This window comes from Rhinopithecus roxellana, chromosome 4 (genome assembly GCF_007565055.1).
Source record: "Rhinopithecus roxellana isolate Shanxi Qingling chromosome 4, ASM756505v1, whole genome shotgun sequence".
Lineage (NCBI taxonomy): Eukaryota > Metazoa > Chordata > Mammalia > Primates > Cercopithecidae > Rhinopithecus > Rhinopithecus roxellana.
Window position 1 is genome coordinate 147,820,127 of NC_044552.1, and position 26,799 is coordinate 147,846,925.

At 49.8% G+C, this 26,799-nt stretch overlaps 1 long non-coding RNA gene and 1 other non-coding gene across 2 annotated transcripts; both read left to right on the top strand.

Annotated features, from left to right (window-relative positions):
- Positions 1-3,970: 3,970 nt before the first annotated feature.
- On the top strand, positions 3,971-23,887 carry LOC115896997. The gene is made up of 3 exons (XR_004056957.1): positions 3,971-4,171; positions 4,927-5,005; positions 23,699-23,887. It is a non-coding gene; the product is annotated as an uncharacterized LOC115896997 (long non-coding RNA).
- Positions 22,586-22,692, top strand: LOC115897083. Its single transcript, XR_004057030.1, has one exon. It is a non-coding gene; the product is annotated as a U6 spliceosomal RNA (small nuclear RNA).
- Positions 23,888-26,799: the final 2,912 nt, after the last annotated feature.

Below are 26,799 nucleotides of genomic sequence, written 5' to 3' on the forward strand. Positions count from 1 at the left end.
TGTACTCTCCAAATCTACCACCTCTACCTAATCCAAGGCCACCTGGAGCCTCTGACAGAGCCAGTTTTCTTCTCTCCAGACCTCCCCTTCCGCTGCCAGGGCAGCCCTGGAGGAGCTGCTGCCATGTTCACAGGGGCATCAGAGCCTCAGCACGGGGGCCAGCATGGCAGCCAATGCCCCTCCTTACGGACTGGGTGTCGCCCTCCCTTGGTCCCGACAAGCCTCCCCAGACCCAGGTCCAGCCTCTGCAGCCTCCGCAGCCTCCACAGCCGCTTCTTCCCTCCACTCTTCCACTTCTTCCCCGTCCCTCCAGGTCCAGCTCGGGCACCACTTCTGACCCTCACGCCCCTGCCTGCTCAGCACCTCCCCTGACTGCCCCGGGCATGCGTGGTTCCCCGGCTCCTTTGGAGATGAGTTGTTAGTGAGCGTTATAGCTAACGTCTGTGTGGCCGTCACCACTTCATGCACCCAGATGATCTCGCCATCCCACCAGAGCGTGTGCGTGGCTCGGTGCTTTCCAACGTTTGTCGAGTGGAGGCCTCCGTTCCAAACGTGCCCGATGCTCCAGGTGGACTCCCCGGGAGTGGGGGGTGCGTGGTGAGCTCCAAGCCTGCCCAGCAGGGCCAGTGAAGGTTACAGCACAGCACCAGCCCCTCCCCATCACTGCCCCTCACTGGCCTCTGCCTCAGTTTCCTCCCCTCTGGCCTCCTCAGAGCCTTGGTCTGGGCAGTGTTCTGTCAACACCGACATGAGCAGCCCCGGCCCAGCAGACCTCCAGCCTCTCTGTAAAGGAGCTGGTACCTGCTCCTCGCGGTGGCCGCTGGGGTCCCCACTCCAGAGACTCCGAAGGCAGGCGGGACGTGAGTGGCTCCTGGGCAGCTCCCGTGTGGTGGACCCAGATCCCAGCCCAAGCAGCCCCAAGGCAGCAATGCGGGTCCCTTCAGGATCCAAGCTCCACTTCCCTTCCCGCTTTGACTCCCAGGGCTTCCACTCCCAGGACCCCTCACCACTGAAAACTGCATTTCCGAGTGTCTGCTGGGTTGAGGGGCATTATGTGAATGCTTTGATAATAACATGTAAGAGAGGGGACAGAGGGAGGAGGAAGAGCTAAAAGGTGCTCTGTGGTGTATGCACACCCTGGTGCTGCTGCTCTGTGCCTGTTACCCCCTCACTTTGTTGGACTTCCTGGTTTGTAGGAGACAGGCAGCCTACTTTTAAAAAGCCACCCCGGGCTGGGCGCGGTGGCTCAAGCCTGTAATCCCAGCACTTTGGGAGGCCGAGACGGGCGGATCATGAGGTCAGGAGATCGAGACCATCCTGGCTAACACGGTGAAACCCCGTCTCTACTAAAAAATACAAAAAACTAGCCGGGCGAGGTGGCGGCGCCTGTAGTCCCAGCTACTCGGGAGGCTGAGGCAAGAGAATGGTGTAAACCCGGGAGGCGGAGCTTGCAGTGAGCTGAGATCCGGCCACTGCACTCCAGCCTGGGCAACAGAGCGAGACTCCATCTCAAAAAAAAAAAAGCCACCCCGAAGTCCTGCGAACACAGTGTTGATGTTCATTGCTGGACTTACCTTGTGGCCACAACCAGCTGCAGGGAGGTGGAAGGTGGTGGGCTGGCCTGGTCTCCTGGCCTTGACCGTCTGCAGGAGTCTCAGTGACTGGGGCTATGGCCGGACCACCTGCCGGATGGTGGGTTCCACTCTGTCTGCCTGGTCCTCTCTGCAGGGCAGCCGTCGGGTGACCAGCTTTGCGGAGCCAGCAGTGGTCGGGGCTGGTGCCAGGGCCCAGGAGCCTGTGTCACCAAGGAGCTGGCCCGAGCCAGACCCTCACCTCATTCCCTTCACCGAAAAAAGTGTCATAATCTTTGTGACCAGATCTAGTTTTAACCTGGGACTTTCTGCAGGATTGTGCCAGCATCTCTCAGGGGACACTTTCTTCCTCTCCAGGAGCCTCAGCCCCTTCCCACTTCCTTCAGCTCCCAGACTCAGATCCCCCTCCACCCTGCTCTGCACCTGGGGGACAGCGAGCAGTGGGAGGCTGGGCTGCGCACCCCCAGCTCCGTCCCTGGGCCCAGCCCCAAGCACCGCTTGGCTCCCGTGGCCCTCGACACTCACTCTGGGCCCGGCACCTCTACAGCCTCTTTTCCAAGCCCTCCTTCAGCCCCTCGCCGGACGTGTGTCTGTTCCCCAGGACAGGACTTGGCTCTCACTTCTCTGCCTGCCGGCATCTCCCACCCTTCCCGTGTCTCCATCCTGAACTGCCTCTTTCTCATGCTCATCCTGGGCAGTGAGGTCACGGATCTCAGTGTGCCTGTCCCTTCTGCCTTCCCTGCAGTGCAGCGCTGTGTGTGGTTTTTCATCCACGTGCCCCCGTTCCCCTGCCTTCCTGGGTGGCGTTCTTCTCCTTTCCCTGCTTAGACCTTCAAAGCACAATTCTTCAGGTTCTTTCCAGGTCTTCAGGCCAGGTCTGTGGAATTGTACTGTGATGTCTCAGAAGCTTTGTTTCATAAGACTATTGGTTGTGTTAAAGGAGCATGACCTGTGAAGGTCGGTGACAAAAGTGGAAAGTGAAGGGAAGGGCGCCCTGACCCACGGCTCCTGAGAGGGGCATCCCCGGGCAGCTGCAGAGGCGAGTGAGCGTAACTCCACTGCGTCTCAGAGCGGAGTTCCCCCAGCGCAGGTCCCCCAGCGCCACCTTGAAGGCGTGGGGGATCAGGGGTGAGGAGGGGTCCTTTGGTCTATTTGTGGATGGACAGGCGCTGAGAAGCCCCTTCCTGCATACTTTTCTGTCTTCTGGTCATCACCGGGAGGGAGAGGGTGCTGGCCACAAGCCACTGGAATGCTGGGGGCTAATGGGAGCAGGTGTGGAGAGGGGGCTTGGGGAAGCCCATCGAGCTCTTTGCCTGGTGGATGTTGCTGTGAATTTTGGATTTTGATTATACGATGATAAAAATTGCACAAAAATGCAAATGCTCTGCTATTCATTCAAATTTGCAACAAGTATCTGAGTCCCCGCTATGTGCCAGATACTGTGAGTGTTGTGTCTGCCGTCATTTTCCTTAGAACATTGTCCAGCGTTTCTTAGGCTACTCATGGGCGTAATTATTCCTGACCTGCCAGGGACACCCAAGCATCCAGCTAGAGCCTCAGGGGCCTCATCTCTATGCGTCTGACGCGCAGGCCCCTGGCCCCAGTGTTTTGTGGTCAGAGCAGTCAGGAGCTGCCCCTTTTGTCTGAATGCACGCGATGTGTGTATCTCACCTTTACCATTGGGTACGAGGGATTCGTATGTATTTAACAGTTTATATATCTAATAGCTATTTTTCTAAGACGCTTAGCACAATGGACACCGCCAGCCGCACAGGTCCCTGTGCTAAGGATGAGTGGAGGCCTCCATTTCCCACCCCCATGCCCAAACCCGCAGTCAGGATGCCTCTCTAGGGAGAGGTCCGAACCCTAGGGGGCTTCTTGGGGTCCTCAGTCTTCTCTAGCCGACCCGAAGTGGAGCTGACAGGAAGTATGTGAGGGTTGAGTTGCACTGTGCCCATATGCACTGTCCTCATAGATGGGAAATTTTGTTTGTAAGCATTCGAATCTCAATTGGATTTCTTGCTTTCATATTTTGGAGCAAAGAATTTTGTTCCAGTTCTTACGTGTTTTTGGGAACCCTTGCAGAGCTCATGGACCCCATAACCCTGGGGCACGGGGTTGGGGGTTCGACACCTCACGGTCCTGTTTCCTGCTGAGGGACCTGGGCCAATGCCTCTGGCAACTCCTATTTCAAGCTTTAAATGAAGTGTTTCTTGGCTCCCCTTTCCTGCAGCAGGGCACGTACAAGGCCCCAGGGTAGTGTGAGAGGAACTTCGGAGCAAACCAGCTTAGCTGGCCCGCAGCTGGGCCAAGTGAGCCGTGCTGGAAAGGTGAGCTCTGTGACCTGCTTCAGAGCCCCTGGACGTCAGGGCCAGCTCCTGACACGTAGGAAGGTCCCAGGGGCCCAGGTCAGAGCAGGCCCAGCAGGCAGGGAGAGGCAGGGAAGTGTGCGTGTAGATCCCGGAGAGCATGCTATCCATCCTACCTGTCGGAGGCTGTCCTGTGGAGAAGGGCCCTCTCCACACCTGGGCCGGCAGGGCCCGCACCAGCAGCTGGCGTCCATTCTGACGAGGGGGTTGGTAAGCACGCTGGAGACCACCACACAGCCATAGAGGCTCTGCAGAGATGACACACAGCCGTGAAGGGCTCCAGAGAGCTTTGGTGGAGCTGGCCGTGGGGAAGAAGCAGAGAGGAAGGGTGCCACCCGTGGGGTGCTGGCTCATGGCCCGCCAGGCTGGTGCAGCTTGCTGCAGTGTGCCCTTCGGGGTCAAGCCCCCACCCCGTGGTAACCAGCTCCCTGGGGGAAAGGCCACGGGGACACAGATGTGGGGAAGCAGAGCACATGTGCTGTCGGTGCTCAGAGGGCTCTGGCCACAAGGTTCCTGTTGGCAAACAGTGACAGCCAGCCTGGGTCAGAGCCCGCACTGAGGGCTTTGAACTCCCACTGGAGCTTCTGGTGTCAGAAGGGTTGTGTTGAGGTGTGGTTAGGAAGATCAGGAGGGCAGGAATGGGAAGGGCAGCTTGAAGGGAAGAAATGTGGCTGCAGCACCTTGCTGTGTGTCCTGAGGGAGGCGCTGCCTGGTGCCCACGTGTCAGGAAACACTTGGTCAGGAGAATCCGACCAGGAGAATTCATGTGATTCGGGAGGAGGAAGTTCCTTTCACCAGAGTTTGTAGCAGGTGGGTTCTCAGAATCAGAGACCCCAACGGTAAACCCACTTCCCTAGTTCCAGGGCCCTTAAACTCACTTCACGTTGATAACAGATAATGTCCACAATAGATAACTCCTGTAATAGAAAACTTGTGTAACAGAAAACGTCCATGTCTTTCCCCAGCGAATGCAGCCTGCATGACCCACCGGTTCTATCCTCCTGACGTGGATCGTGTTGTGGGAAGAACGTTGACTGGCAGCAGGTAACTCTAATAGGCGGGTCCTCTCCCGGCTGGTGCACAGAGTGAGACGTTCTTGGTCACACACCCAAACTGAAGTCGTGGAGGAGGCACAGGCCTCAGCTCCAGTCGGCAGGATTAAGCCATGCTCTGATGGGCTGAGGCATAAGCTACCGGGAAATCCAGTAAGGATGTTTCTCTGCCTTTTAAATTTTTAAATATGAACCAGGAACATAAAGTCCGTGTTTGTTTCTGAATTGTAGTGTGTTTTCTCCAGGAATTAATTCAAGGAGTCAAAATCTTCCACCCAGACATAGGTCAAAATACCAGTAAGAAAGGAAACGTCATATTCGGCTTCAGGAACTTTGAAAACGCATCCCAAACTATAGCTTAACAGGCTTCACAGCGCGGCAGCTCGGCTCAGACCCCGCAGACCACCCTTGGGTCTGGCCAAGGACGTGTGGGGTAGCTGACAATGCCGTGGTTCCACCCATTGCAAATCCATCTGCTCCTGGGGCAGCTGTTCACTGGCTTGGCTGAACTGTTTGCGTGAAACCAAATAGCGAACGTGTTGCAGTTGAGTCCCACTTGCAGGCGCGATGGCGACTTCCCTAGCACCGTCCAGAAGGCGTCTCCACACGCCTGTTCGGGGCCTGCGGTCAGAGAGGGCGAAGACCAGCGGGAAGGCTGTTTCCAGGGGGAGCCACGGGGGGAGCGCAGAGTTTGCCTTTGCAGTTCAGCGCCGTGCCTGCATAGGAGGGAGGGTGGGACACAGGCTGTCTTCGCTCCAGGCTCTGACTTTCATTAAACAAACAAACAACACTCACAGGTTTCCTCTCCTAGAAGCAAGGTCTTGATATAGAAGTGTCTGTCCTGGTCTGCGTTCCTCGAGGCCCAGCAGCTGGCCCCGTCCTCCTTCTCACAAGGGGCTTCTGGGCCCAGCGGAGGCTTCACCTCAGCCCACAAAACTCATTCCTGTTTTCAGGAGCACCGGGGGTCCCACAGGGTGCAGGGCAGCAGGTGGGCAGAGCAAGGGGCTCGCCCTCCCACAGCTGGGCTGCAGTGGCCTTGCAGCGAAGCAACACGCAGCAGACACCTCTGGAGCTGCTCGAACGGCCCAGCACCGCCGCTGCCTGGAACCGAGCACAGTCCAGAGGGGCTGCTGTCTCAGGATCCCAGGGAGTCGCCCCTGCGAGGGCACACAGCCGCAGGTCTGGGCCCGGCTCAAAGGGCTTTCCATCAGGAACAGCTCGAGTGGGCTGCAGCCTCTCCGTGGCGGGAGGGCGTGAGGCCGTCGGGGTCAAGGAGGACGCGGTGTGAGGTCCCCGACGCGGCCCCGAGCTGCACCAGGAAGGCAGGCGGCAGCCGGGGCTGAGGGGACAGAGTCGAGGGCAGACTGTGGACAAACGCGGCGCGGACGGCAATGGTGGGCGTCGTGAGGCAGGGCCACGACAGGAGAAACACCAGGGAGCCAGGGAGACCTCCTCTGAAGAAGCTGCCAGGGAAGGTGACTTGAAACTTTGCATTCTCCCTTTGGCTTTGATGACAGGAAACAACTTTACCTATTGAGCCAGTGCCTTTTCTGTAAGCGAGTTCTCAAAGCCCTTGCAAGTGTGTTCCGCCTCCTGGACTGAGGCTTCTGCTCCAGCTTGGACAGCCAGGCATCGTTAGCCAGGATATTAATGTTTTGTCAGGGCTGTTCTATGAGAGGCCAGGCGCCAGGTGTCCTCCAGACCAAACCCACCTGTGGGACTCCGCGTTCCAGCCCCTGCTCCTAAGAAGCAAGTCTGAAGATGGCCGTTCTGCGAGGCAGTGGCAGAGACCTTGGCAGGAACCCCTGAACCTGCCCAGTGGAGAGGCTGAGCTGTGTCAAGAGGGTGGCAGGGCTGCTCCTCCACTGTGCGTCCTCGCTGACCCAGCGTGTTTCACAGCAGTGGCGGGCGCCGACTGACCGAGGATGTTTCACGGCGGTGAACGTCCCGAAGACAGGAATGGAAATTCCCTCAGAACATCTCCGTTGTCTGGGCTCTCCCATCTTCACGGTAACACTCCAGGATGGTCTGTAGTCAGGAGGGGCCGGCTTGCCATGGTTCAGGTCTGCAGTCACTCCCTGAGCTGGAAGAGCCCCTGCGGATTCTGGAGGTCTCGCCTGCTCAAACCCGTTCCTCCACTCGGACAGTGGTGACCCTGGGAGGTGGTCCTGGGAGTCAGATTCTCAAGGGCAGAGTCAGGGTGAGAAGCTCCGAACTTTGAGGGAGAATCTGCGCCTGCTCTGCTGGGCAGGGCTGAGCACACCCCGGGCCTAATGAGAAACGCCCTTGACAGGTGAATGATGAAGGAGGAATCACAAACCAGTGAAGGGCCGTGTGCTGTGTGAGCCTTTTCCGAACTCTAGACCTGGTCTACTGTTGACGGCCACTTCCAAGCTGCTGTGGCCCTGCCTCTGCGAGTAAGCACACATACGCTGTTCACGTCTGCAGGATCGTATCTGTAGAATAAATTCACAGGAATAGAATTGTTCACATGCATTTGCCATCCGATGGACGTGGCCAGTCTTCTGTTCTTGGGAAGAGACGGACTTGACGCAGCCTTCACAGCGCACGAGACACTGACTGCCCACACCCGGCCCTGCGCAGGGTTTGTGAGCAGGTTGAGCATTTTCTTCATGTAAAATGCCTTATATTTTGTTTTCTGTGAACTCAGTTGAAATCCTTTGCATCTTTTTACTTATTGACTTACTTGTCTCTTTCTTATTGATTTAAATATTTGGAAATGACTTTCTGGTATTAATTGCAAATTTATTTTTCAGCTTGTTATTCTCTTTTGATTGGCTCATGGTGGTGTTTCGTTCTAGGCAGAAGGTTTTTATTTTTGTGTCATCACATTTCTTAGCATCATTATGGCTTCTGGCTTTCGTCTTGTGTTCAGATCTTCCAATGTCATAAAAATTCCCCCACGGCCTCCTCTTTGCTTCTCTTCTTCTTCTTTTTTCTTTCTTTCCGGCAGTTACACCTTTGCTCTATTTGGAATTAATTTTGGTGAAGTATAGAACCAACTTCATGGTTTTTCCAGGAGACTACCTAGTCAACGTCATTATGTGAATACCCTGTTTCCCCTCATGATTTAAAAGTCTTTATCATACAATTTGCGGTATTTTGAGGTCTCTTTCTACACTTTCTAATTATTTATTTGCCAGCAACATTTTTAAGTGGACACAGTTTTAAATGGGATTTTATAATATGTTTTCATATCTGATGTAATAGTTTTCTCTATTATTTGCTTTTTCTTTTGGGTTTTGTCTTATCTATTCTTAAATATTTCCTTACACACACTTGGATTTAGCCTGTCTGATTTTTTAAGTTAGCCTTTTAACTGGGATCGTATCATATGTGCAGAGACTAACTTTGCAGATTGAAGCCTGTACACCTGCCTGGCTTCTGCCCCAACTGTGCGCACCGCTCCGAGGCTTGGCCGCTTTCCTGGCGTAGATCTTTCACATTTCTTGCTAACCTTGTTGAATTACATTTTTGCACATTTTTTTCAGTTGCTCCATCAGGGTTACCCAGATGCACAATAAAATAATCTGTAAGGAATCATCGCTTTCTCTGCTCCTTTCTCATTTCTGCACTTCCAGCTTCTTTGCCTTAATTGCACGAGATGTGCCTGCAAAGCAGTGAGAGAAGGCAGCCTGGAAACTCTGAGTGTCTTGTCCCCTTCACGGCTGTGGGGCACGGTCAGGATGACGCAGAGGTCATTTATCAGGTAAAATAACTATTCATCACTTCCTGTTTTATCAGGAACATTTCAGTCTCTACTTCAAAACACAGAGGAGAAGGTTGACTTCCATCCACTGTTTGCCAGCATGTCTCGGGCTGGTCATGCTACTTTTCTCTTTTGCTCTATTAAATGGTGATTGATATTAATAGACCCAACGCTGAGCCATTGCTCCTTGCCCTGGGCAGCACAGCCCACACTGAGCCGTGGTGTGTGATTCTCAGCGTGCTGCTGGCCTTCGTGCGCTCATGTTTCACCGGGCTCTTGGCTCTGCTATTGACACTTTAGGTTGGTTGGTAGTTTTTTGTTTTTTTGTTTTTTTTAACTGGTCTCTGGTGGCAATGTCCTGCTGGCTTCAGAAAAAAATGTGGAAGCTTTCCTTCTATTTTTGTTTGGAGCAGTTTAAATCCTGTTGGAATAGATGGGAAATAGCACAACTGAAAATTAACATTTTCCATTCTTTATCCAAGTAACCTTGAAATAGGTCTTTCTGTCAGAACTTAAAATATAAATCAGACATTACAAAGAAATTTCAATTTTGTTTCAGTTGAGATAATGAAGTCTAAGAGCTGGAGTTTGGTGAAAGCCCAAGGTACAGTTGTCCTTAAATCCGTTTGGTGCCAACACACATTTGTCGGTTAATTCAAAAGTTGTTTGAAGGCCAGATTTTAATCTAACTTAGGCAACACTCCTGATGCTTACAAGCTGCAATGGTGAATGATACAGAGGACTCCAATTCAGTGAGGGATAAAGTCCCTGTTTTTAAGGAGCATAACGTCCTATAGAGCAAGGAGTGTCTCATGGGCCTGACCTTGCCCTGGACAGACCTGTGGTGACCACACAGTGGGTCTTGGAAGAGTTGGCGGGAGCTGGACTTTTGAAAGGGTAGAATCAAGGCCAAGAGGGGTCATCCAGCCTGGGAGGACCCAGGAAGGGAAGGTCAGTAGGGAGGGGGCCACTAGTGCTCACTGCGATGGAGGGATGTTGTTGAGCTCAGGAAGGCTGAGCTCCCAAAATGGCCAGTGAGACCCAGGCTCCCCACGGAGGATGGGCCACTTTTACAAGGAAACTTTTAAAACAGATTATGCAAAATTCTGGGGGCCACGAGCAGAAAGAGTGATGATACCTGGGCCCGGGCCTTCTCCATTCCAGGCAGAGCCATGATGGGCTGACTCCAACCAAGTGGTGGCTTCTCTGTGTCCAGATGGGATCTTTCAGGGACACTGACTTCCCAGGGGGTTTGTGGGATGTGGGCATTCTGTGTCACCCCACTTATGCTCAACATCCAGTGACAAGAAGGCCCCAGAGAGCCCGGAGCAGAGCTCGGCCTCCGTGTCTGACCCCAGCTGTGCGGCAGGCCGGGTGACTCAATCATCTCAGCCAACAGCAGGCAGCTCAGGGCCTCTCTTCCTGGGAGAGAGGACGCTGGTGTGCTGTGCCCCTTGTGATAAAATGCCGTGGTCCCTGTGGACACAGAGCTCCCTCACCTGTGCTGTCTGAGCCCCCGTGTGGCTCCACATGCCATGAATGTGCAATCCACATGCCCTGAGGCCCAGCATTCTGGCACTCACGCCAGTCCTGTGCAGAGCAGGCCCACGCTGCTATTCTTAGTCCCAGGATTCCAAGCTCAGACAAGAGTGAGGAGGGCTCCCCACAGACATTTGCTACCAGACTGTGAGACGCTGGCATAAATAGAACCTAGACTTTGTGACGCTCAATCCCAGGTCTCGCTAAAGAAAAGGCAGGCTCAGTTTGGTGTTCGTGTGTGCCTCGGTCTCTCCATCTCGCGCTAGTGACGTGTCAGCACTTGGCTGATGTCCTGAGCAGGGAGGAGGTGGTTTGCCTCTTTTGGAGACTGCCATGAACTGGCTACTGCAGCTTCCATCATCAGCACCTCAACTCAAGCTAAAAACTCAAGAACTCCCTCTGGGGGGTGGGATCCGCAGCTCCCACCCCTCCACAATTGCAATGTGCCGTAGGTCCCTTCCAGAGCAACTGAGCAGAGCGTCTTCCTGGGACTGTGGTCCATGGACGGCCCTGCTAACCGCTAACTGCAGCCCATGTGTCCTCATCACACCAGGTCTCCAAAGCGGCATGGCGGGGCAGAAGTCCACGGCCATGGGGCGGCTTCTGGGCAGCTGCTGCCCCGGACTGGGAGGCTGAGAATCCTCAGCCCTTAGATTCCAGCCTGCAGTTTGGGAAAGGCACTGGAGCCAGGTGAACAAGAACAAGCCTCCACCCACCTCTCAGACTGGTCAGCCATATTCCCAGCTCTGCCTGCTGTGAACTGTGGGGAGAAGGGCCAGAATGGAGGTGGGTGAGTGCTGAGGGAAAGGAGGTGGGAGAGAGGTGAGAAAGGAAAATGGAGAAGGGGAGCCTGGCCTCCCAGCTGCAGAAACCCCGGGCCCAGTCTGTCCCCCGACAGCCTGCTCCCCCAGCCCCAGACCACCCCTCAGCCTTCTGACCACCTCCCAGCCTGCTGCCCCCCAGCCCCCAGATCATTCCCCAGCCTGCTCCCCCAGCCCCAGAACACTGCCCAGCCTGCTGACCCTCAGCCCCCACCCCACCCCCTAGCCTGCACCCCCCCAGCCCTTAGCCCATCCCCCAACCGGCTGACCGCCCCCCAGCTCCAAGCCTATTCCCCCAGCCTGCTGACCTCCCAGCCTCAGCCCACCACCCCCAGCCTGCTCCTCAGCCCCCAGCCCACCTCCGAAGCCTGCTGATGCCCCAGCCCCCAGGCCTCAACACCCCCCACCCAGCCCCATTCCAGAGCACAGATAAAAGTGAAACCTGAGCGGCAAATGTTTGTGGAGCCGCCGCCAATCAAGGGCTTCGTTGCCAGGGTAACCGGGACACTTCATCAGCTCTGGGAACAGATGGTCAGTGAGTAACAGGCAGCATATGTTCCCGTAAGCCCTGACACGGGCACAGATGGAGGGTGGGCGGGAGGCTCTCCTCCCTTCCCATGGGTGCGGCATTGCCGAAAGGCACAGAGGCCAGGGGAGCCCGCGTGGTGCTGGTGAGCGCGGATCACTAACACACCAGGGCCGTTCCCAGCCTGGCTTAACCAGAGCGCTGCACTGTTAACAACACCGGGCACACAGGGCTGCGCGCTGAGGCTGAATCGCAGCCAGGAATCCTCACTAGGCGCCTGCCCACCTTCCAGTGTCACTGTCTCAGGCCTCTGGTTTCTGTGGATGTTTGCAGGAGAAATCAAACTGCCCTTTACAGGATCAAAGGAGAATCTGATGCCTTTCGGGCGTGGAGGTGGGGTCCCAGAGGGTGCGGCCTCAAAGCCGATCAAAGTCAGTATACACAGGTTCACGTGCGCTGGCCCCTGGCTGGTGTGACAAATGATTCATCTCTCAGACCTTGTATTCCCTGCATTTGATTTGGCCCCGCAAAATGAGGTCCCCAATCTCTCCACTGTCACCAACATGAGGATAGCTCAGGGAGCAAGGATCTTGGTGATTCCATCGTCGATTGCCAGCATGATTAAAGCAACTGCCTTTCACCAAACATCTACTACGCCCAGACCCTCGATACACCTCTGGGATCCCATCTCTGCCGGCCAGCAAGGGTGGAGGAGGTGTCTATCCTGGCTCTGAGTTCCATGCCCAGCTGGGCTCCAGGGAGGCGGTCTTGTGGTCACAGGCCACAGGGCAGGCCTGGCTGTGTCTGCACTGGGGCTATGCTGTGGCCAGGAGAAGCCAGGCACCCTTTCTCCCGTGGACAGTCTTGCCAGCTTCAGAGAAGTCCTGGGCTCCTTTTTTCAGTGTCTGCTGGTCCTGGGTGCAGCTCTGTCCAGAGTGGGCACCGCTTCCCAGCTCCCATGATATCTCTGGTCTCTAATCTCAGGCCTGTCTGTGCTCTACACGAGTCTGCCTGGTTCACCAGGCCCCACAAATTCACTGCTCACTGGTACCCAATACGAGCACAGCTCTGACCTTCTGGGGTCCCGTAACAATCTTCAGTTGGATCCTATCCCATCCCGGGAATGTCCACAGCAGATTTCAGCTTGGGCTGGATGTGTTCCAGTCCTGAGCAGGGCTCTGCCCTGTGGAGAGGCCTTCGATATTCCGCCTCTAGGTCAAATGTGGTGGAAATCCATCTGCAAGCTCAGAAGTTAATCAGGAAGAAGCCAGTAGGGGCAGCCACTCGACAGTTCTTTCCATAACAAATCAGGTCAAAATCTGAAGGAGCAGGCTTGACTGACCGGAGGGGTAAATCCAGGACAGAAACAAGCGCCCCGGCATGCTCTGCAGGGAGCCTGGACACAGAGACAACGTTTGCATGAATGGGACCTGCCTGGTCCACTGGTGCCAGTGACCAAACGACTCACAGCAGTGCCCAGTCAGACGAGCTGCCAGGAAAGCCAGGACTTTCCTTTCACCTGCTTTCTGCTTGACTTGGTTTACCAACACTGTCATCCAAGAGAAAAAAATTAATGTGCATTTTCTCTTCAGGGGCACTTGTGTGAAAAACATCCGTCTGCCAGTCATCATCCCTGGGTGAGCCCACGGCCACCAATCCCTGGGTCACAGCTCCCCAAAACCAAGAGAAACAGCTGGCGGGACAAAGCCACGGAGTCCTAAACATGCCACATCACCCAGCGCTATGCGAAGGAAGCTTCAGGGGCATCTTCAAGGAAATGTGTGACTCTGAGTAAAGTTTACAGACTAAAACTTTTACAAAATGTATAAAATTTTAATCATTCCAATCAAGCATTTAGAAAAATACTTTTTTAGTGGGAAATTTATAGCTATAAATGCCTATCCACAAACGAAGAAATGCTTGAAATCAATGACCTGAAGTTCCTCCTTAAAATGCTAGAAAGAGAAGAGCAAACGTAACACAAAAAATAAAGAACAGAAATCAATGAAATAAAGAGCAGATGACAGAGAAATTTAGCAAAACCAAAAATGGTTCTTTGAAGAGACTGGCAAACTTGATAAACTCCAACCTAGACTGATCAAGAAGAGCGAAAGCACACGCTAGCAAGGCCAGGAATGGAGGAGGGTCATCATAACAGACCCTACAGGCATCAGGAGAATCAGCAGCAGATGGTCATTGTCCTGCTAGGGCTCAGACTCAAGACAGCTTTTTGGACAGAAATCTGTGTATCAATTGTGATAGTTACATGGGTATTTCCGTTTGTTAAAAATGCATAATTTTGTTGGATGTACATTATACTTCAATGAACTTGGTATCAACAGTAAAAAGGTTTTCCTGCCTTCTTAAGCAGAGACAATTTTTCATGTTCCTCTGCCATAAATTCAGACATTCATTACACTTTTGTCTAATTCCACACACTGTGAGGCCCTTGGGAGGTGAGTGCTGGTTGCTTCTGCCACAGTGAATGCCCATAGCAGGGGGCAGCTGGACCCATCCTCTCCCCAGGGTCAACCCACACTTTTCCTTGGTGCCAGCCCTCACCCTCCAAGCCTCTGGTATGTGGCTTCCACCAGCTGCAGCGTAGGAAGCTGTGACATCAACAGGGTTGGCTCTGGGGCTGCCCAGGCCTCTGAAGGAGGTGGGTGTCCTTGTGCTGTCGGGATCAGGTGCTCTCTGAGAGGGCCTGGGAGTCACCTGCACGTTCCCCAGGCAGTAGCCACACTTAGGAGGAACTGGAGGTTGTCAGATGAATGAGTGAGGTGCCCTTTGGGGCCCACTAGGCTGTGGGATCTCTCATGACCAGACACGTATTTTTGCCTTTGTTTAGGCAAATAGAGCCATACACATAATTATTTCAGTTGGGCCAAATCTGTAAAAGGAAAAAAGAAAGATTTAAAAACTCACTCAGAATGATGCATTTTGGGAACAGGAATTTTACAAAACCCAATCAAATATTTGTCAGATACCCACCATGTGAAGTCACTGTCTCAAGCCTTGTGGGGGACACGAAAATGAGCAAAGCCATCCCCTGGCCTCAGGGTCTCACAGCAGCCCAGCCAAGGCTGTGTCTCCCGTGCTGAGAGCTGGGCCTGAGTCTCGCGTCGGGAAGACCTGGAGATGGTCCTGGGGAAAGGCGGCATCACGCTGAGGCCTTTGGTGGACAGAGAAAAAAATCTCAAGATATTTGCCCAGCTTTCCACTCAATGTCCAAAAGTCCTACGGCTTGCTTCAGGTTAGTTTTTTCTTCCTAAATCAGGCTCGTGTTGTTCGCAGTTTCTCCGCCCATGGAAAGCTCACCTCAGTAGATGCTCAGCTGTGCCAGGCAGCCCTCGTCCTCCCGGGGTGGCTGGGGGCGTTGACCTCTGCCCACCGTGAAACCTGCGCTCTGCGCACAGGGCTGGCTGTCCTGCGTGCCCGCTGCGGTCGGTTCCAAGCTGCGGGCGTGACGCCTGGAGTCTGGTTCTCGGGACCTGCCCGTGTCTTCATCGCACAGATTCGCCCCAGGTGGAGGGAACGGAGGGGCTGCTGTGAGACCGTGAGTTTCTCCAGAGGACTCTGACGTCCTCCTGGTCCCCCAGGGTAAGCACTTCTTCCAGACGCTGGTACAGCCAAATAGGGCAGTCAGGGTCACGGTGCTGGGAGTCACCGCGGCCTGCCCCATCCCCTGCAAAGTGCTGTCTGAAGCGAACCCCAGCCTTCCCTCATTGACGCGGCCCCAGGCACTGTCCCCCAAGCTGTGCTGCCTTCCTGGAGGCTCAACCTGGAATTTCCAGAGGCTTTAGGAACCTGATTAGGTTGCTATATGGGAATGCAGATGCGAAATTTAGCCCCACCCATCTCAATCCTGAATTCCAAAGCAATGATCAACAAGTTTTGCCAGTAATTCACGACGCCAGAGTGTGCAGTCCAGGCATCCACGAATCCTCAGTCATGGGATGGAGGGCAGCAGTGACCAACGGCTGCATGGACAAAGTCGGGACATGGAGGGTGGTGGGGGGAGGGGAAGCTGCGGGAAGGCCTGCGGCACCCACGGGCCTCACCCACAGCTGCGGTGCCAGCTCTGCACGGCACTGGTGGACATGGACTTCCAGTCCAGCCACCCTTGTGTGTGTTTCCTCGGACCTGAGCCTGCAAAGACAGAGTACACACATCTCCTCCCCACTGTGACCTGAGCTCCCCATCAGCTGAGGTCCAGGACAGGACCAGCATGTCAGGCTGAGTAGCTAAGAAAGGAGAACCCAATTCCACACTTAGGGTCTGCAACCAGAACTAAGACAAGGGGAGTGTTTGCAGAGAGGTGCGTTGTTTCCCTGCAGCGGGGCCACTCATCCAGTCTCTGCAGCCACCTGTGATTTCTGGACCCTATTGGACAGTGTTTTTGCTATGGCTGCTGTGATACATTCCTACATACCTCGTGGCTTAAAACGACACACGTTTATTATCGTACAGTTCAGGAGGTCAGGAGGCCAAAATGGGTCTCACTGGGCTAAAATGAAGGTGTCAGCAGGGCTTGCTCTTTCTGGAGTCTCCAGGGGAGAATGGTTCCCGTCTTTTCCAGCTTCTAGAGGCAGCTGGCACTCCTTGGCTCATGGCTGCATCACTCCAACCTCTGTTTCTGTCTGGCCCTCCTGCCTCCCTGTTATGAGGACCCTTGAGGTGCACGCAGGGCCCACCTGGATAACTCAGGACCATCCGATCCAAAAGCCTCAACTTAATCACACTCACAGAGTCCCTTTGCAGACCCCAGTCTGGTGGGGACAGCAGCAGTCCCCACCACCTGCCCGTGTGCCCCACCAGCTGCCCCATGGGCCTGCCATGCTCTGAGCTGTGTGTAGCGTTGAGGCAGGCAGAGCTTGGCAACTAGTGACAAAGACAATGGGGATGAGACTATGGACAGCAAGGAGCAAGGTACTGGGACCACACCCCGGTGCCTCTTCTCTTCCCTGGGCCAGGCCCTTGTCAGAGCCTTCCTGCTGCTCAGTGAGTGGGACAGGGAAGGAAGAGGGCTTCACCTGCCAACAACAATCAGCCTCATGGGGCCTTGGAGGGCGAATTCTTCTGCGGTTTGCGAGTGTCTGAGAAGACTGAGTCTTCTAAAACACTGGTCCAGACTCCTGACATTCTCTTGAGAGGATTTATAGGACCTTTTTGCTCTCAAGAGATTAATAAGCAATGGAACAGGATGCTCAAACATGAAGATGTGCCAGGTATTCTGGGACGCCAGCTGTCTGTATTGTGGCCCATTCTCATGCACATTTTTAAACTGAAGGGGCAAATTACACCAAGGAAAATTCAGAGCTCAGTGGTCATTATCCAAACTTTCTAAAAGAAGATTCTACAACTATAGAGTTAGCATTGTAAGTCCTCTATTTTTTTTCTGCTTACGTCCAATCTGCTGACTCTTCTGCTGGTATTGAGATAAAACTCACTGCTTATCATACTCCAGCCAAGGTTCTTTTAAAAAAGTCTTAAAGGGCTTTCAAATTACTGGCTTTTAAATTACAACAGCTCCATGGTAACCAACAACCTAGACACTTTTTGAAAATGTAAATTTAGATTTGCCTAACAGTTGCTTAGGGTAATGGAACAGTTAATTGAAGGACTGATAGTCTAAAAGGAAAGACCTAGATAAATGTTTATAAAAGTTAGGCTCTGAGATCAAACAGGTCAAAATCTAGAGCTCAGAGCAGTAATACAATTTTTTATATCTCTGGCATAAACATTGCTTTTTCTGTCATGCAGGAGCCAAGGGAAAAAAAGCCCCCAAAACCTGCTAAAATGTTTCCCACCTGCATTGACCAGTCAGGTGCAAGGAAACCAGACTGCAGACAAAAAGACAGATTTTTTTACTAATTCAAGGCTACTTGGACATTTTCTTTTTCCCTTTTATAATTCAGCCAGTTCAAGCTAAAACATAAACATTAAAAATTTAACACTAAACCCATTTGAAACACGCAAACAAAAATGTCTTTTAAAACCAAACTGCTTAACCCAACATTTTGCTGCACAGCCGTCATTAGACTATCTGCAGGGCAAAGAAAGTTTTCACCATGTGAACAGTTCCCATTTTGTCAGAAAGATAATTTGGATCCAGCTATCTTTTATGAACTAGTGAGTTTGTATATTTTACTGTCTCATGACTAAAATTCTACAAAGAAAGCTATAAGAGCTTTGTGCATGTATATACCTTTAGGTGTGTTTATGCATATGTACATGTATTATGTTGTACGTTGTATCTACATGGTAAAATCTGGCATAGTGGGCCAGAAATCCCTAAGAAATTCTATTGAGATTTGCTTAAATGAGTGCTCATATAAAGTATACAGCTATTAACCTAAATGTCTTCTATTTCGTGTGACCTAAGTAGATCTTTGATAAATAAGCTGGTTTAAAAATCATTGGTAAAATAAAACTGGAAGTATCTTCAAAATTGTGAGTATACATTTTTGCCTGGGTTTACTCGTGTGATAGTTTTATATTTGTCTCTGCTAGCTGTTTTAAGGTGTTCAGGGTTTGACACAAAAGTTGTAAAACTATAAACTCAGCCTAAAACAGAGTGATCTTCGTGCAATTCTTTGATAAATAAGACTAATTTAGTATTGTGGCTTAATGAGAACAGCTGTGCCTTCGGAGTTATTGGCTAAATGCCCATATATTTAACTTTAAGGTTCTTACTTAGATAGTCACAGGCTATAAAAATGGTTAACAGGAAATAACTTGAAATGATGACAAGCTTTGTCTAGTATCTCAGTTTTCACAACTAATCTAGGCAAATTGTTAAAAATAAATTAGGTAAATGTAAATGGAATAAATGCTTATAAATAAGCTTTTCATGTAATTTGAAATCTTAACATTATGTTAAGTTAAACAACAGATACTCATTAAATGTCCAGGTCATTTCTAAATAAGATTTAAAAACCTGAAACATCAATTGCTAAACATAAATATGAATTTGTTCTTGTCTTCTTACGTTTTGTAGAAAGACTAAATGTATTTGGGTTTATTAATATATATAAAATGCTATGTTATATGGAGAAACATATTTCTAAGAATTATAAAATGGCTCTCATCCATAAAATATCAATATGTGACAAACAGTTCAAAATTGCTTGCCAGAAATTAAGGTTACTAAGAATTAAAATTCTAATTTATATATATATAATTCTGCATATAAAACATACAAAAAAGGAAAATGTGTTTTTGATTAGAAAAATAAGAAAGGCATAAAATGGGTTCTTTATTGAGAAAAAAGACTAATTCTGTCTAATTTACAGGTTATTTAAAGGTTGTTTCCAAATATAGATTTAGGAAGGAAGCAGAGGCAATACAGAAAGGAACCAGTAAATAGGAGAGAGAGATAGGAGGAATGTTGTGGGTATGAAGATGCCGTCTTGGTAAGGAAGGCTATTAAAAAGAAAAGAGAATAATTTTATATAAGAAAAAATCTTGAGTACAAATTGTTGTCTTAAAACAGCTGGTTATTTAAGAAAGCGTAAATAGGGCACAAGGCAGAAATTCTAAGTATGTTGCCAAATGTCACAATAAGTTGTGATGAGGTTTGTGAAGGATGAATTTATAAAAGGAATTAAGTTGGCTATAATTAGAAGGAAATTATTTATAAGTCTTTCTGAAGATTGAGCTTCAATATTAAAAATACACTAACACAAAACTAAAAACTTGGTACTCTATGTTAGAACAAGGTTTTCTTGAAATTTTGATCTCATCTTAACAGCAGCTTTTCTCTTTTCTGTGTTACAGTCTCCATTGAGTTTCCCTAGTTTCAGATTAGATCTGCTTTTTTCATTCAGAACAGTAGTTTCATTTCTCAAGGCAGCGTTTTCCTCTTGAAGCCTCTCAGGTTCACATCTCAGAGGCTCTTCTGCTGGATCTCGCTGCACGTGACTTGCTGGCCAGGCATCAGCACCCTCTGCTCTTCCTTTCCTCCCTGCGAGGAGGCCTGGGATGACAACTCTCTCCAGCTTCATCAGCTCCTGTAATGTTTTTCTCCAGCTCTAATTCTGTTGGGAGGGCCTGAAGCAGAAATGTTTACCTTGGAGACCTAGAAAAGCAATGCTTTCCCCCAGTATCACTTGATTCTGTACTCTTGGCTTTCCTTGATGAGTCTGAATTGTTCCGTGTAACCAGGAAATCTCACACGCTGTCACTAAGAGCTGTGCACTCTGACTTGCTGAAGGTACTGGTTTTCTTACAATATGGGACACACTCATAAGTTCGGACACACATTTTTTTCCTGTGTTTAGTTAAATTCAAGTACCTTTCATCAGATTCAATTTCCAAGATACTTAGATGGGCTTCCCAGAAGGACGAGCAACCACACTGCAGGAGGGTTTCTTTACCTTCTTGGTAACTAAAAAGCCCAAAGAATTTACCTTTTACCAAGACAGTTTCCTGTGCTGTCTTCATTAGGTTTTTGATTACTTAAGAAAACAGCTTGAAAAGGGTTAAGGTTTTAAAATCCATGTACTTTTCTGCATTGCTTGTGAAGTCTTTTGATTATTACTCTGATTAAATGACTGTATTCTGGTTAAATGAAGTTAGTTCACTGTGACCTGGCATTCTGTTTTGGTCAAGTGTTTTGAACCTTTTTATATCCTTGGCAGGCTTCCCCAGGATTGAAATTCTAAATTCAGTCTTTTTGGTCTATAATTAACTTTGAAATTTTCTAGTTGGGCCCCTGGAGAGCCTCACAGAATGTTCTCTCTCATCGTGTAGAGATATTAAATAATAAGGCTTATTCGATAAATTATACGGAAAGCATTGTGAAATGATAAGTGATACTAGATCATTCAGTTACATTTATGTATGTTATGGATATGAATGCTTCAAAAATTATATAAATTCATAGAACTCTAATATGTCATCAGCCCTAATTCTGGATATTATGTCGTGTGCTATAAAAATAACTCTATTTCCTTGTTACTTGCTGATTATAATAAAATTCCGTCAGAGTTTTAACCATGGCTATTCTAAGTGTCATCTACAGTTATTATTTTACATTCTCCCCTAAAAGCATCTGCAGTCAGACTCATGGAAAAGATTTCAACAGGTGCTCTTACATATACATTTCTTATAACTTTAAGATCAATGGAATAAGTACAATTTTTTAAAAACTCTAATGAAGAAGCTGGTGGGCTCATGAAACTTCTCATAAGGTCAAGCAGAACAAAGATTAATCACCTGAGATTAAATAATTGATAATGTTTTTGTTATTTTTATTTAAAACATTATTAGTTCTTAACTGTTTTGCTTTCCAGCTGTAAGGACATTTTCTCTCTTAAACTGTCTATAATTTACAGCAATTTGGTAAAGAATACTTTCGTGATGGAAGCATTTGTTTTTTTTCTTCCTTCTTGATTTCTCCAAAATTTGAAAATCATTCATGAGTATTTTTATGGCAATAAAGTTATTGGCTAAGTTCAATGCAAATCGGCTCTTTCTTTACAACAGAATATAATTTAAAAATTGTTTCTTATTCAGACTTTGACTGGTGAATGTACACAGAATGCCTGGTTTCAAGGGTTCCCAGACGTACAGTGAGTAGATAAAAATGGTCACTTCCTGGCAGGCCCAGGAACTTTAAGACTATAAGTAAAATCTGGCCGGGCGCCGTAGCTCAAGCCTGTAATCCCAGCACTTTGGGAGGCCGAGGCGGGCGGATCACGAGGTCAGGAGATCGAGACCATCCTGGCTAACACGGTGAAACCCCGTCTCTACTAAAAAAATACAAAAAACTAGCCGGGCGAGGTGGCGGGCGCCTGTAGTCCCAGCTACTCGGGAGGCTGAGGCAGGAGAATGGCGTAAACCCGGGAGGCGGAGTTTGCAGTGAGCTGAGATCTGGCCACTGCACTCCAGCCTGGGTGACAGAGTGAGACTCCTTCTCAAAAAAAAAAAAAAAAAAAGACTATAAGTAAAATCTAAAGTCTGCTGTGGTTTGGCTTCCTAACCCCCAGAAGTTTTTAACTCTCAGATTCCTGTGCGACAAATGTAGGGATAAAATGTTTCTGAAGAAAAGCTATAACACACCTCTTATTAGATTGCAGCTCTGTGCATTGTTTTCAAGCTCTGGTTATCTACCTATAGACTAGACTTGAATTATCCTAATTCCTCCAATCCAACTTTCTTGCATAGAGTTACTAAAATTGAATACTGCTCTCTTCCTGAAGCCCTTTAAGCTGAAACTATATAAATTTTAAGGAACAAGTCTCATGTCTGATGTTTGAGGAACACCCAACTTACCAAAACACCCACTGTCATAGCCAGAGACGTTCAAACTGCAAACCAGGCTGAGAACTGGATGGTCCCATGCTGTAGACAGCTTTTTCCGATGTTAGAACAGAACTCTGTATCATAATAAGACTTTTACCCCTCTTAATGCCCACCTCTTTCACTTGACGTGATCATGGCCAATTGATTTATCCAGTTGGCTGCCTTTAAGCCGAGGTTCGTGGCTCAAAACCATTATGCAGACTAGGATAGTCACATTACTAATAATTTTACTTTGAATTTCCCCTTTTAAAACTTTGTATTTGTTACTTGTTAAATTTTTGTAGACGTGCAACTCCTAACAGAATAATGCTCGCCCAGCACTTTGAGATGATAACAGAAGACTATGGAAAAAGACAAAATTGAACTTAATACTAGACTTTAGGTAGACTTAGCCTGACAGCCACTCCCTTCAAACCTCCCTTGTTGCTCAAATGTGGCTAAAGGGTTTTGATAATGATCCCTACCCACCCATCATGACCCCCATTGTGGGACCAGACCAGCAACCCAGGTACCAGGGGACGTCAGACCTCACTGCAGCAGAATTGATCAGTGATACTTTTGGAGAGAGACCTTGATCAAAGTGGAAAATGTGGAAGCTGTAAGAATCAAAATCAAAATGGAGTCACTTCTGTTAACAAATGCTCTGACGTGCTCGCTTGGGCAGCACATATACTAAAATTGGAACGATACAGAGAAGATTCGCATGGCCCCTCTGCAAGGATGACATGCAAATTCGTGAAGCATTCCATATTAAAAAAAAAAAAAAATGCTCTGACAAATAGAGCTGGGACAGACCCTAAAGGGAGGGTGGTCATGCACCGCCTCAAACGAAGGAACGAAATGAATGAATGAATGAATGAATGAATGAATGAATACCAGTGCTGCCGGATACGCCTGAAGGGGCAGGGCTTCCCGCCTCAAACATACAGGGCCCTTTGTGGTGTGGGAAGGAGATCCAGGAACTAAAGGCCTTGCCACCCCCACCAGGCACCCACCACACACTCACTCGCCCAGGAAGGAACCGAGGAATTCTGTGGTTCTCTGCGCAAAACAATTGCAAAAGACTGAAAAAATCATCACCTTGCACAAACGCTGTTGCAACCTTACGCAAAAAGCACTTCTACATCTGTCCAGCAAGTGCCTGTCCGGCACTGAACTGGAATCTCCCTCGTTATTCATCTTTGTAGCCAAGGATACTTATCTCAAAACAATCCTGTGTTCCTCCTCACTTAAAAACAATCCTGTGTTCCTCCTCACTTAAAAACAGTCCTGTGTTCCTCCTCACTTAAAAACCTTTGTCTTCTCTGACTTCCCTGAACGTGCACATCATCTACTAGGGCAGGTGTATTTTCATTGCGATGTCCTATTTCCTAAATCAATGTCATTTTCTCTTAGAGCCTCTCTCTGTGTATTTCTGCTGACAGCCTATTACCCCCACCCCAGTTGCACTCACGCTGGACATTTGGACAACAATGTGGATGGACGTCATGGTTCTCTCCCCACCCCTGAAATGGATGCTGCAGGCAGGGGGCTAGTGTGGCAGGAAGCCCTGAGGGCCTGCTAAAGTTGCAGCTTCTCTTCCATGCAGGGTACAGGAAACACATTTTGGGGCATTTACTGTGGCTTGTTTTAGATTAACTTGGAAAAGGGAGAAAACACCAAATATTTTCCATCAATGTTCTAAATGTTAATTATTTAACAGTCTCTTTGCTGCTCAGAACTGAGAACACTTTTATCTGATAGTTTTTCATTTCTTTCCAGTATTTTCAGTAACAATGAAGTCAAACACTACCATGAATTTAGATGTGGAGTGAACAAAGTGTCCGGCCTTCATCAGATACTCAAGAAATTCGGACGGAGCAGATGTCCTTGCACGTAATTCACACCTTAAGCCCAAACATAATGCAATGAGTTTTTATTTTGTTTCAAAGCATCAATGTGTGCTCTTTTTCTGCCTGTTCCTTAACAAATGTTACAGCTCTAAATTTCTAGTTGACTGTTTGCTAATGAATTGTTTCTATACCACATCATCCTGAGGCCAAAAGGCGAGTTCAGGAAGATCTCTGTTCGTAGCTCTAAGGTAGCAGAGCCAGCCTGGGAGCAACTTGAAGATGAGAACTGTCTCATGCCTTTGTTACCCCAACACTGGGCACAGTAATTGCTCCAAAAAGGGGAATGAGTGAATAGATGCCTGAACAAGCTCCTGGGCATCTAGGAGTGTAACTGCTTAGCATGTGCGATGGGTTCGTGGATTTTGTTTTTAAAAGTAAACTTCAGGTTAAGTGAACAGAATAAAACTTGTGTAGACAAATGAACAAGGATGACGTTAAAATGAAAATGACAATCATCAGGTAACACGTTTTGTGACTTTATTCACTTACGGAAGGTAGACATTCTTTATGGGGGGTTTCTGTTTGTTGCGGCCCTCCTCATTTGATGGGATCACGTCTGATATGCAGGCAGATAAATTGGTGCATTTATTTTCTTTCCTGTAAAAAGTTCTTTGACTTTTGCTGATAGTTTTCAAGAAGGTATTTTCCATGAAACCACATGAAAAGAAAAACAGAACCACGTCTCCCTGAGGAGCGTCTCCCTGAGGCGCTGACACATCCCCTGTGGATTCCCTGCCCCAGCTTCCCCCATGCCCCTGGCTCTCATGAGCCTCTGTCCTTCCTGTTAAAACACGGAGCAGCTGGGACCACCGTGTTTCCAGATGTTCGGGAGCATCTGGGCTGGATTGGGCTCGGGTGGGGGGGGGGGGGTCCCTGCATGCCTGGGGACGCTGCCCACTGAGCTGTTCTGTGCTTCCAGGCAAGGACAGTCTTAGAATGTCCCTCCGTGGTGACCCACAGCTCCTGCTCCTTCCAAGGTGAAGGTGAATCCACACACCTCATAGGCTCCTTCATTCAATAGCTTTTCAAATGAGTAAGAATGTGCCAGAAGCTCCACAAGGCAGTGGAGACTCAGCCGTGCACAGGACAGAACCCCGCCCTTGGGGAATCTGTGCCAAGCAGGGCAGAACAGACCTGAGCTGGTAGGTCTAAGTGCTCGGGGGCCAGGTGCATTGTCGCTGCCTGCCCTCTAGCCTGAGCTGGCGTCTGAAGAGGGCAACCTGCTGGTGGAGGTGAGGTCTGCGCCTGACACCTCCATGGTCCAGAATGTGTGATTTCTGGGAGGCAGCCACACTGGAGGGGACAGCCTTCTAATCCATCACCCCTTAATTGGGTTTGGAATGTATACCCTTACTTAGTGGAAGACTTAGTTCCTCAATTGTGTTTTCTAGGTTAACTCTAAGCCAGCTGGGCACAAGAGGATGCTGACCTGGAGCAGCTGGGAACCACGGGGGGTGAAACTCTCCCAGGAATATGCAGGAGCTGAAGCGCTTTCCTGGGCTCCCCCTGCCCAGGGCCTGTGTGCATTTCAACGCATACTTCCTCAGGCCTTAAGAATGCCACCATAGCAGCCATGCAACCATAGAACTGGCAGCTTGGGTCAGAGGCCTCTGGGAGAAGCCACGGCTGCTGGGCGGCTTCTCAGGACACAGGTTCTTCTCTGGGTGGGGCAGAGCCCTCTGGTAGGCGGGAGTGCTGGGAGCTGTGTGAAAGGTTGCTCAGGGGTTGTGGATTACAGCCTCCACTGTCCTGTGTCCTCACACCGCCACTGCACCCGTCCAGCCCACTGATGACCGGCCGGAGGTTGTGAGGCAGCCCGGCCGCCCTCCTCACATGCCTGGGCAGCTGGCACAGCTGCAGACATTCAGCCAAGGCTGCTCCACCTGGACCATCTCTGCATATCCACCTGTGTCCTGTGCAGGGGGCAGGCTTCTTGGATTTAAATTCCTGATCCAGCTAGTAGGCAAAAGAGGAAGAGAAGAGCAGCCACTGGGGGCCTGAGTGCAGTAGGAAAAAAAAAAAAACAGAGAGACTTTAGGTCAAGGCCAGGCCCGTTTGTGCTCCTGGGCTGGGGAGGGGTGTGGAGAAAAAATTGACTGAAAACAGGATGAGGGACTCATGGCTCTCGAGCTCCCATCAGACATGCTTTTGTAACATGTCTCAAAGGGGCAAGGATAGCATTAAACTACGTTATGCTTAGTAAATTCTTGATTTTATTTATTTGTTATTTTTTAGAGACAGAGTCTCACTTTGTCACCCAGGCTGGAGTACAGTGGACTGATCTCGGCTCACTGCAGCCTCCATCTGCCTCCTAAGTTCAATCGATTCTCCTGCCTCAGCCTCCCAAGTAGCTGGGATTACAGGCGCCCACCACCACGCCCGGCTAATTTTTGTATTTTTAGTAGAGACTGGGTTTTGCCGTGTTGGCCAGGCTGGTCTCGAACTCCTGGCCTCAAGTGATCCCCCCGCCTCAGCGTCCCAAAGTGCTGGGATTATAGGCGTGAGACGCTGAGCCTGGCCAAATTTTTGATTTTAAAAACATCTTCTCATTCTTCTTTATTGGCTTGTTTTAAGCAGTTATTAAACTTCGTATTAAAAAAGAAACCTGTCAGTTCACCAGTATTAATTTCTAAAAATGATTTAAATAAGAGCTGAGTTCAGCTGCACACGGGGACAGAAGGCAGCAGCAAGGGAGGGCCAGGGTGTCGCCAGGGGCAGGGCTTATCTTCCTTTCCCTATTGTAAAAAACAATCTAACGATCTGAAAGCCAGAGGTCTCCGGCGCTCCCTTCTGTCCGGCCCACTTGGGCAGGTTTCCTTGGTAGTTGCGGCCTGAGCTTGCATTTGGCCTCAGGTCCCAGGCTGAGTTTTACCGACAGCAGCGCAGTGGCTGACCAGCCTATTCCGAGGCTGCAGCCGCCTCCGAAACCTCTGCTTCTGACACAGGCAGCGCCCTCCAGGCTGGGGAGAG